The sequence below is a fragment of the Callospermophilus lateralis genome, unplaced genomic scaffold (genome assembly GCF_048772815.1).
Source record: "Callospermophilus lateralis isolate mCalLat2 unplaced genomic scaffold, mCalLat2.hap1 Scaffold_63, whole genome shotgun sequence".
Lineage (NCBI taxonomy): Eukaryota > Metazoa > Chordata > Mammalia > Rodentia > Sciuridae > Callospermophilus > Callospermophilus lateralis.
Window position 1 is genome coordinate 20083953 of NW_027514713.1, and position 12890 is coordinate 20096842.

Genomic DNA, 12890 nt, shown 5'->3' on the forward strand with positions numbered 1-12890 from the left:
ATTGGGTTGCCATGCTGCTGTTGCAGGTCCAGCCAGTGTGGAAATAAAGCCTTTGTTTGGAAATGAACTTCTTCTGGAACAAGTCCTACCCCTTATTTTATGTATTGTTTCTGCCTGCTGTTGTACCACTCAATCAGGACTGAGTAGTTTCTACAGAGAACTTTAGGCTCTGCTCCTTCACCAAGTAGCAATACATGGTTGTTTCAGAAGCACAGAGAGCCCATATTTGGATCCCCAGTTTTAGCAGGTATTGACATTTAGGTGTCTTAAATGCACATTTATGTCCCTTTCCCAATCTTACCCTGTCACGTCCTACCCCCAGTCTTCTGCTTATTTTATGGTTTTCTCCTTTCATTCACCTTTTGGTTTATTCTTATCCAACTTCTTTCCTAAATTTATTAGAATTTTTGGTAAATTTTTTTGGTCTTTGTGTTTGTATGTGGGAGTGTATTATGGGTTTTTGTTTTTATTTATTTGTTTTATTTTGGTGGCAATAAAAAAGATATCCAGAGACAATTACAATAATAGTAAAACAGAAACACTTACAAGTGCCAGATGCAAGGCATAGTGAACTATGCCTTACATCAGATTGAATCTGTCACCCCCTATTTTTTTTTGTTTATACACTTCAGTGAAGGAAATAGAGATATGTTTGATGTCTTCGATTACATTTTTACCTTCCATAAAGTAAGATCATTATCGTATTAAAAGAATTTCTTATAAAATGCAGGACACACACAAAAAAAGATTTCTCCTATTCACATTTAAAGCTTGAAAAACATTAAGTGTGCTGCATAACAGAAAGAAAGTTTCAAAAGGGTGTTTTTAACCATTTAAAGTTTTTTCTTTCTATAATGTATATCGTGGGAAGGGACACTTCAACAATTGCTTTCTGGTCACACATAAAACAATTCTACCTGTCTTCTATGAGGGGAACTATGTTGTATCAAAGGATTTCTTGCAACATTTATAAGGACCTTTCTTTCCTGAAGATTTCCTGCCAAGTATTTCCTGTGGGACAATAAAAATAGTTATCACTTGTTAGGTTTATTTGTTAAGAAACTAATTATGATGAAATGATGAAGATAGTTGTGTCTTAAGTGTTGTTTTAAACTGATTTTTTTTTTTTTTTGGTAACAGGCATTGAACCCAGGGGCACTTAGGCACTGAACCACATATTCAGCCCATTTTTTACTTTTTATTTGGATACACGGTCTTTCTAAGTTGCTCAGAGCCTCAATAAGTTGCTGAACATTGCTTTGAACTTGCAATAGTCATGCCTCACCCCAGAGTTATTGCAATTTCAGACATGAACCAGTGTGGCTGACTGAAATTAATTTCGATGAATCCTGGGGTCTTTTGGAGATCAGAAAGCTAATATATCTTGCCTAGTAAGTCTCTCCATGAACCCTGAGAAAATTCTCATACTTCTATCGGCACAATACTCTTTGTTTTAAGATAGCTTTAGAAAATTGAACATCAATGTTTATTCTTTTTTTTAAAGAGAGAGAGAGACAGAGAGAGAGAGAGAGAGAGAGAGAGAGAGAGAGAGAGAGAGAAAGATAATTTTCTAATATTTATTTTTTTATTTTTCAGCAGACATGACATCTTTATTTGTATGTGGTGCTAAGGATAGAACCCGGGCCGCACGCTTAAGCGCGCTACCGCTTGAGCCAAATCTCCAGCCCTCAATGTTTATTCTTAAATTGCAGTTATCCAAATGTACTGGGTGAAACAACACAAGTAAAATATCTAGTAATTTTCATAAAGATCCAGAGTTATATTAAAATGCTATATCCACTTTCTCAATAATTAGAAAAAAATGGAGTAAGATGGAATATATTGGTTTTGTATTTTTTTTAGAGAGAGGGTCTCACTGAGTTTCTTAGCGCCTCGCTTTTGCTGAGGCTGGCTTTGAATTTGTAATCCTCCTGTCTCAGCCTCCCAAGCTGTTGGGATTACAGGTATGCACCACCATACCCAGACAGAATATACTGTTTTAAATGAATTTTAAAACTTCATTTTTTCTTGTTAATGTAAGCACGTGAATCAAAGAGAACACTAGTGACATGGGAATAACAAGTCTGTAGTTGCATTAAACAAATTTTACATTTTAGCAAATTTTTCACTGTAGGCAAATTTCTTTAACTATTCCAAAAATTTTAGACTACAATGAATTTTGCTGATAGGTGATGAGCCAAGTTTCAGGGTCTTGGTGATATAATGTGTATTTGCCTCCAATTCCTTTCTGGAAAACATCTAATAAGAATTTAACTTTTAACCAAATAGAAGTATCTATACAAATGACTCATTTATTTTTCTTGGTCCTATCCAATTTTTTTTTTCTTGAGGAATTTTAAAATTTTGAATATAAATGTTTATCTTGACTATTTTAATTAATGTTCTAACATTTGATATGTTTTTCTCCTCACTTTTCTAATTTATCAGAAATTGTTTCATACTGCTTATGGCTATTTTCCCCAGCTTGGTAAAATTTCATATATTTGTGGAGCATATTCATCACAGTGTAGTAAGTGGAATAACTTGATATTTTCATTTCTTTCAAGAATGTATTCTCATCAAACCCTAGAATATTCAGTGGAGCAGGGAATAAATTATTTATCACTACCCAATAATAAGGGAAGGTATAAAAACTATAAAAATGAAAATTTACTTTTTAAGAAGGAATGGAAATTTTTTGGAGAGAGAAAAGGTAAAAAATTTTCTTAATGATTATAACAAATAAATGATTATTATTTAAAATAAAATCAGGTTATGTTTTTGAATAACATTTCAGAAGACTCCTCAACTTATGCCACTCCCATTTTGGGGCGTAATACTTTTAATTATGTAATTATACAATTTTACTATTCAGTATTTTGTATAAAACCAGTAATAATATACCATATTTTCAAATCAAGAATATGTATCAATCTACATATATATGCACAATTTACAGGCCATTGTAAAGCTATCTTCAAAATACTTTCAAGATAATCAACATTTAATCAATTCTGTCAGCTTTAAAAGTATGATAAGAAACATTTGAACAACAGCAAGAAAAAAAATCAAAACAATGATCAAAGATTGATTAACCATTTATTTTTTAAAACTAATAATCTGTTCATGATTGCAGATAATTAGTCTGCAAATTATTAATATAATACTGCATTACTCTTCTATGACAGTTCTTCCATGTGATAAGGAGGTAACTTCCTTCAGAGTATGGGCAAATTGTCCCATGTTTTAAACACACCCCATAGTAATTGCACGTAGAGATATTGTTCATTCAAATTAAGAAGAAATGGAAGAGCAGCAGTGAGCTTCACTAGAACATTTTAGTTGACAAGAACTATTCATTAATTTTTTTGGGGGGGGGGAGGTGGGGGAAGTTTGGTAATCATTACTTTTTAAATGCTATAAAAATAAGAAAAAGAAAAGAAGCAGGTGGTTTCTTCTAGAAAACACCAAAAGAGTGCACTGCTCATCTGTCATGGATGGCAATTCAATAAAAGCAAAGACTCAAGGTACTCTTGGCACAAGGCTTCCAGAAAATTTACAGTCTGTGTTGCCTGCATGTCTGCTTCAAGCCCCCAAAGTAGACAATAGGACTTCATGGGAACACTGGGAATGATTCTGAGACTAGTCTGCACAAAAGCTAAGTGGAAAACAACCCTTAGTAAGCAGTAGCAAGGTGAGTTTGGGGCAAATGGGGGAGTTGAAAGGCTTAAGCTTATAACTGGAAAATTCTACAGAAAATTAAAGCCACCACTCAGCACAGGCAAGGGTGCCTGTGAATGAAGCATGGCTTACCATCAACCCTCTCTGTTGTTGAGAACAGTGTTCTAGTGTCTTTTATACACCATGATTTTCTCTATGCTAGAGGAGCATACTTTTTAGACACTCAGCTCTGGGATTCTTCCTGATAGTTGATGATTTGAGTGAAGTGCACCTATGAATATTTATTTCTAATTTTAATCCTAGTGGAAGTGGTTTTGGTGTATATTTTAAGGTATTTCAGGCCCATAAGTTGGCAGAATCACTCTACCTGAAATGTACTCCTTCATTTTCTATAGAAGGAAGGTCTCCAACTGGACTCCAAGTTACAATCCTTGAAGATTTGTGTATTTTGTGGTTTCCTGTTGGATAGAGTTTGCACTTATTTGTTGCAGAAGGAACTTTCCATGTGTCAGACCCAGAAATTTTCTGGTTCATACACATGTCCCCAGTAAGCTTAATCTTGTTGCTATAAAATTCTTTTGATGTAATAGCACTAGTCATCTGGGAATCTGAAGGAATGTGCCTTCAACAAATCCAAAGTGTCCTCTGACTAATTTAGTGAACTACTTACATACAGTGATTATGACAGTGATTTTAGCTGGAAAGTTGAGAAGCCACCCCAAAAAAGCAACTTATAGAAAAGCACTGTGGTTACCAAAAGTTTTGATCAAGTCCCCAGATGGCTGTGCACTACGAGGGGCCAGAATATGGCATGAACCAAGGTGTAAAGAACATCTACTCATTCTGCTGCAGGACATAACCATCTGCTGCAGATGGGCATATGGATTGGCATCCACTGAGATTAGTTATGGAGGACTTGACCTTTACAAGTTTCACCCTGAGTCACAGCAGTTAAGTCCTGGGCACAGCTCAAGCATTTTCTCAGCATGAAACAGCACATGGAATGGTCCTCTTTCCACCCAGCTCTTAGCCTTTTTTGCCTCAGGGACAAGAATACACTGCTTTCCTTGATCTAGTCCCCAGGTTTAAGAAACTGGCAAGATCCTGCCCGCTCAGAGTCTACTGCAGAAAGAATTGCCCATAAAGATATGGCCATCTGACTTGTGCCTTAGTTCCCATTCATGTCATGTTTCAATCCAAAGACAATTTATCCTGTCTTGCTACAACTTTGAATAAAGGCAGCTCTGTGCATTCAGGCTTCCTCACACATTCACCTTGTCTTTGAAGAAAAGCATTGCCTGCTATCCCCCCCCCTCCCCTCCCCTCTTCTCTCTCTACCCCCTAGATAGTAGATGATAGGAAAGGCAGCAGAATACAACAGACACGAGTATGGCAATATGTAAATCAATGGATGTGTAACTGATATGATTCTGCAATCTGTATACCGGGTAAAAATGGGAGTTCATATCCCACTTGAATCAAAGCGTGAAATATGATATATCAAGAACTATGTAATGTTTTGAACAACCAACAATAAAAAAAGAGAAAAGCATTGCCTGGTGTTGCCTTCCAAAAGGACCTCCGTCCAGGATTCAGACTAGGAGAGGACAGCATGGTTACGATGGATGGATAGTGTTCACTTCTTAGGGAAGTAACCAATGTGGTTGCAAAATATTCTTTAATTACAAAAACCAGTTTTTTTTAGCAGCATATGAATAATTTCTCTGACAATTGTGCATCACACACCTGGCTGTGTTCCAGGAAGGTTAAGGAAGAAGGCACTCAACAATTAATTGCTGTCACTGCCAACAACTGTAGCTCAAAATTAACGACTTTCACTGGAATGTCATCAGTGTGATTACACAGAAATAATAATCCTAATTGGTACTGGGAGACCATGAAAACTATTGATATTATTTTTTTAAAGCCACCATAATGTGGGATTGCTCTTTGCAGAGGCAAAGCCCAGCAGTGAGTGTGTATGTGTGAGTGTGTATGTGTGAGTGTGTGTGTGTGTGTGTGTGTGTGTGTGTGTGTGTGTGTGTGTGTGTTTGTTCATAAATGGAAGAAAACAAAATTTTAATTTTACTGACTGGGATACCCAGTAATGCATCGCCTTCCGATACTTTGGTCCCTAAGTAATATCAAAAAGGAAGTTCCTTGGCACAAGGCTTCCAGAAAATTTACAGTCTGTGTGGCCTGCATGTCTGCATCAAGCCCCCAAAGCAGACAATAGGGCTACATGAGAACACTGGGAATGCCACTGAGACTAGTATGCACAAAAACTAAGTGGAAAACAACCCTGAGTAAGCAGTAGCAATCATCTTCCAACTTAGAAAACAGTTCTGCCTCCTAAGTTTTCTAAAGTATCCATAAAAGTTCCCTGGCAATGTACTACTTGGTGTTACAATATAAAACAGTGTTTAAATGTCATTTTCAAAGGTTCTCTCTTGTAAATCATGCTTTTTTGAAAGGAAATCAGTTGAGTACTTCATATAGTGAAATTCACAACAATATTTCAAAGAGAAAAGGCAGAATGGTTAAAATGAATAGTATCCCATTTGGAAAGATCCATGGCAGGAGCATCTGCTGGGATTACAGTGTAAATAAAAAATAAGAACATCAAAATCTCTCATTAGATACACTTCTGAGGGCCATCAGTGAATATAATTATCAGCAGAAGGACAAAATGCACCACACAGACTGGGCAACACTCCGGATGGTGAAATGTGTGCTACTTTCACCTGAAAGTAAGTTGATAACAGTGTTTTTGTGGTTTAATTCAGACAAAAGTGAATCAGGCCCTTCATGTCACTGCTCAAACCTCAGACTCTGAGTTACTGAAACTCTAGTGGATCTTTTCTTGTTCAGATAAAATTCTAAGGGGGAAAGCAACTAAAGCATCTGAAATTTTGTTTTGTTCTGTGTTGAGAGCCAGGTCAGTCATAATGACGCCTAGCATTTGCCTGAGGGAATGTTTGAAAGGTGAAGCCAGTGAACAATTTAGATGATGATTTGAGTTAAGCTATATATAATTGCTGTGTTGCTGGCTTGATTGTATTGTATATTTGACCTTTACCATCAGACAATGGGGCGGCTCTTGATGCCTCCGGGCACCGGCTACTTTGGAGTTCCTGTGGGGATTCCAGGAGAGTTCCCATTGGTTGGGGAAGTGCCGGAGGCAGGATTTCTGGTGTGGGGGGTTTCTGGACAGGCTGCGTGGGTGTCGTTGGCAGAAAAACGTGAGTGCAGTGCCAGTGAGAGTTGAAATAAAGTAGTTGCTGTTTGAACCTACAAGGCTTTGTGGCGGCTCAGTTATTCTTGTCCAGCCAGACTGTGGCAGTTCTGAAAGAAATTTTTCTAAATCTTTTCAGAGTTTTCTATTCCCAGATTCTTTCTTCAGTTCTGATCACAACTTTTTATTTCATGCAAAAATATTAGTCCTTGTTAAAGAGGGACTGCAGATTACTTGGTTGTTTTAATAAAGTTACATTCAAATGTTTAAAACTGTGAAGTGTGTAATGAAGAATTACTATGGGTGATATAATGTTTGATGGTATTCAGCTTTTCAGGGCCCCAATTCTATCACCTTGTGGAACTCCATTTATTATGTCACCATCACTACCTTGTTCAGGTTTCTGATTGTCTTGATTTTCCACACTGCTTGTTGAAATACCACCTAAGAGAAGTCTGGTGAAGATTGATGCTGCTTAGTGTGCTCCATTCTTCTGCCTCCCTATCTTTTGCTGAATATGGTCCCTATTCAGCCAGACACTGGTTTGTTTCATGACCAAATCCTTCTGCTGAGGCCTGATCTCTGAGCTGGGTCTACAGATTTGGACCCAGGAAATAGTCTTAGCTGCTCTCCTCCCATAATGCTTTATGATGTGGCCTATTTGAGTGGACATTAGATCAAGGCAGACTTTACAGTTGATGGAAATGGCACCTTCCACATTTTCATACATACCCAGAAGTTATTTTTCAATGGCATCCATTGGGGTACTATCATCCACAAGGAAAAAACCATGGTGATCAAAGAGTTTAGCAACATATATCCTTTTACTCAGAAAAAACCTATAGTAACATTTTGAGTCTTACTATCAGGAGAATGTTGTGTATCTTGCATAAATTCTGCAGAAGGTGGTCTGATATTTTCCATTTAAAATCTCAATTTTTTGCTATTTCATAGTGTTTGTATTTATCAATGTCAAATGTGTTGAAATTTAAGAAGCCACAATGTGTTGCCTTCTTCAATGCCCCAAAATAGAGTAACAGCCATGGACCATGCATATGCATGCCCAGAAGGCCTATACCAGCCCCAAGCGAGTGCTAGTAGGCGAGTGTGAGATGCTACCGTGGGGACATGGGGTGCCAGCTGAGCCCAAGGAAGCAGCTTAATGTATGCAAGTCCCTTTTGAGGACATATGTTTGTTGTTAAATATATCTCCAAAATATTTTTGGAATTATGCATTTCCTCTAAATAAATGAGAGTATTTGCTATTGAGCCTAGTCCATGCTTCAGATAGTTACTGGAATAATTGGAAATGTATCATGAAGTAAATATTTACTTAAATATTTCTCTAGACAAGTGAATACAAAAATGAAAAGAACAGTACCCACCCCTACAAAAGATGCCTAGCTGGTCAGGAAGCACATGGCATTAAATTCAGGTACTCAGGAGACTGAGGCAGGAGGACTACAAGTTTGAGTTCAGCCTTTGTGACTTAAGAAGTCCCTGTCTCACATTATAAAATAAAAGGTTTGTTAAGTTGTAGAGTGCCCCTGGGTTTAATCCCAGTCTGCATACATGTGCGCTTGCGTGCGTGCACGTGCGCGCGCGCACACACACACACACACACACACACACACACAGCCTGAACTTAGTTTATGTTCCATTTGTCAACTATGCCAAAATTGTTGTGTGCTGAAATGAAATTTAGATTTTAATACAAGATATAAAATCAGGAGGCTGAGGCAGGAGAATTGCAAGTGCCAGGCCAGCCTCAGCAACTTGGCAAGACCTTGTTTCACAGTAAAAATTAAAAGAACTGGGGATACAACTTAGTTATTGAGGGTCCCTAGTTTCAATCCCCCAGTATTGTACAAAAAAGGGAGGGGAAGTTAGCAAAGCAAGGGTTCCAGAAGGCTACCAATATGGAGTTCTGCATACCTGGAAATAGTAACACATCTATGAAATGGCTTCAGGTTTTTTTTTTTTTTTTTTAGCTCATAAAATATCACAAATAAAACATGCAAGACTCTTCCTTAGACAATGTGGTAGAGAGAACAATATATCACATTGTCCACAGTAAGGCAATTCTGGGGTCAGCACTGGTATGAGGACCTTTGCAAAGTTTTCTTTAGGGATGGAATTTAAAAAAAATATTACAGTTCCTTTGCCTTTATTAACATAAACACATGAGCAGATAATGTAAAAAGAAAACAGTTTTTACTCATCATCAGTACTTTCAGTTCCTGAAACTGTGATTTTAGAGAAACAAGGCAAGACAATTCAATGAAACTTATTTCCAGATACACACATAAATAGTTCACAGAGTAACACTTCAGTTTACATCAATTGTATAATTTGATCAGTAGTACTAATTTTTTTTGTACTGAGCCACATCCCCAGCACTTTTTATATTTTGTTTTGAGATAGAGCCTCACTAAATTGCTGAGAATGGCCTCAAATTTGTAATTCTCCTGTCTCAGTCTTCCAAATTACTGGGATTACAGGTGTGAGCCACCAGGCTTGGGGTAGGACTAATTATTCTTTCCAGTATAAGCTAGAAAACTGGAAGAGAATAAATAATCAAAATTTTGACTTATAACAAAATTCTGCTTAGTACAACCATCAGATAATTTAGTTAAATTGTTAGGAAATTAAAACATAAATAATATCTACAAATTTAGCTGCAAAACTATATAATACCCTACAGAACCAGACAATTGAAACTTTTTGGTTTGCATTTTAGTTATGCATAGAAATTACTTGCAACTTATTAGTTGTACACAGGCTATCATCTAACATCAGCCTGGACCTAAGTCAGAAAGAAATAAGTTAGATAAAGTTTTCATCTCATAAACTCTAGAATAGTACTGTCAAATAGAAATATGAGATAAATGTATATAACTTTAATTTTCTGCTAACTACATTTTTAAAACTTCAAAAAAATAAGTGAAGTCAGTTTTTTAAGAATCTTTTTTATAATTGTAGATGAGCCTTTTTATTTTATTTATGTTTTTAATATGTGGTGCTGAAAACTGAATTATTCTAATATATTAGTATAATTCAATTATATATATATATATATATATATATAAGTATAATTCAGTTATATAATATATATATATGTGTAATTCAATTATATATAATATATAATTTATTAGTATAATTCAAATATATTTATTTCAATTCAGTTCTTCAGCTGTTCCAGCCTCATATTGAGGGCTCAACACCCACATGTGGCTACCATACTGGAGACATCTAGGTCCTGGAGCACAAAGATTTTCAGGAGATCTTGTAAATGTTCCAATACAGACTACAAAAAGGCACATGGCAAAATTATTGCCTCAATTACAAGCTTTGTATAGATTTTATTTAAAAAAGTGGATTTGTAAATAGTGATATGGCACTTACTGAAAAGTCTAGGGATGAGGATCTGGAGCTAGATTTAGTTTGCTTTGGGAAAACAAAAACAAAAATGATGTGCCTTTCTTAAGCTCTGCAGCAGTATTTACTATTTAAACAGCAGTCTAGAATCTTAAGTGTGATTGTGGCTATTTTGTCAGACACTTTATTGTTCTAAGTAGCAGCATAATGGAGCTTTTAAGTTCAACTGCACTTCACTTCCTGCCTTTTTTATTCAGTCCTAATTCATAAAGCTGTGGGATAATCTGGACACAAAAGGGTGCTTGTCAACTGGATGGCTCATGTACCCAGCCCCTTCCAGTCAGTGGACTACAAAGTTACATGTTAGTGAATAAAAGTGATGCTACAATTTCCTTTGGTCTATTTAGTAAAGTGAATTAGTAATTGTGACATTTTGGCTTTGTTTTATAAATTCAGCTAGGGAGAAAGAGATCAAAAACCTTTGTGTTTTAGATGAAAAATGATGGAGTCCATTTGCCACATGTTACAGAAATTCTAATCAGTGATTGACAGCTGGGCTGCATAATTTGCATATGTTGTCTTTAATGACAATCAACTCTGTAAAGGGATTATCAGTTCTCTACTAGAAGCAAACAGTGTCAATAAGTTTATGTCATTCAAGCATTCAAACTCAAGTTTAATTGACTACAAATATTTTGCTATTACTACTATTTTTGTGCCACCTCCTAGCTATACTGAAGGGATTGGTCATAGATTTAAGAGCACTGGCAAACAAATTATCCAAATAATAAACATCTCTGGGGTTAATTTTAAATTCAACAAATGTGGATCACACAATAGATGATGGCAGTCCCCAATATATGTAAAACCTCTTTTTATTTGCTGGGAAGTCTTCTAAATGCTTTGGAGGTAACTGGTCAACTTGATTTTTGCAATAACCCTGCAAAGAATATGCGACAAGAATTTCCATTTTATCAGATCTATAATATAGTTAAGAAAACTGAAGCACAGAAAAATTAAGCTACTTGCCCAGAAATGATGAAACCAGGACATTCTGGCTTCAGAGCCTGCATTTTTAACACCTCCACTAAGAATCACTCATGGGAAATGTGGAAGGGAGAAGTCTTAACTGTGTAGTAGCTGAATATAATCCCTTAAGTCCTTTCCAGCAATATGATCCTCAGAAACTTGGATAGCGGTACAAGCAGAACTGTCACAACACTTCTCCATTAGCTTTACCCTTCACAGTGTAAAGTGTAACAATTTTATTCCAAACATGAACATTTGTCACTTGCTCAAAGGAAGGTGACCACAATTCCTGGTAGATGTTCAGCAAGGCTTCATTAACCACCTAGATGGGGAAGTACTTTTTGAGAGACGCTTGGTTTCTGGAGTATTTGAGTTCTTCTGTCTGAGTCATATAGCAGTGTAAAACCCAGGCATTGATTTTTCCATCATATTCAAAACATCTTTCTTTACATTCTGTTTTTTTTTTTTTCAAATTCAAAATAAACTCTCTTTCTGCCTCACCCAAGGGTTTTAATTTATGGCTTAAGTCATCTGTGAAGTAATTGGAAAAGTTAGTGGTCTACTGCTCTCTGGAGCAAGCCTATTCTTCCATATTGCCAATATGTTAACAAGGTACTAAACATATGAAAGCTCTATTATAGCAGCAGATTTTTACACTCTAGGGGGATTAACAACTCTGCCTTTTTCCTTGAGCACCACCAAAACCCAACCATGACTCCCTTAGAGCACCAACAAAATTGATGTTTACCTCAAAGAACTCTAACTTGAGGTTGTAATCCAGGGATCAAAGTAATAGTGAAACTAAACTTATGTGCACAATTATTCTTCAGTGAGATTAAGCTGTTAAGAAAGCCAAGGGAAAGAAACCAGATGTGACCTGTGGTCAGTATTATCTATAAATTGCTCAACATATCTGACAGCCATGAGTTTAGTTTCACATTGTCCATTCCTATAAAGGAGAAGGATTTGGATATAGCAATTCTACATTTTATATGGAGAAACTTCTGGGCATCAGGCTTTATTTACTACCTTCAACTGTTAAATACTTGTTTTTTCTTTGGGTAAATAAGTTAGTGCTTCTCTATTCATTTTTCACAATTTGTTACACATGTTAAGATAAAAGTATGCTTGGGTTTGCAAGGGATATGGGAATTTAGAGGTTGCCTCACACTGTGAGATGGAGGCAGTAGTCTGAAAAAATGCCATGAATAAAATGGAAGACACTCATAGAGGATACAAAGTGATATAGGTTTGATTAGGCCTCTTAAGAGTTAGATATGAAATGTTGTGCAAAGGCCATTTGCTAAAGGCTTGTTTGCCAACCTATGGTCCTATAAGGAGGTGGAACAACCTTTAGGAAGTGGGGCCTAAATGGAGGAAGTAATTCACTGGGGAAGGCTTTCAAATGATATATTTTGTATCAAGCCCCTCCCTCTTCTGTGTTCTCTTATGGCTCATTCTCTGTTTCTCCCCCCACCCTCCCTTTCTTTCTTTCTGGCTGCCATGAGGAAAGCAGCTTTGCTCCACCTCTCACCATGATGCTCTTATTTAACACAGATCCAGAAAC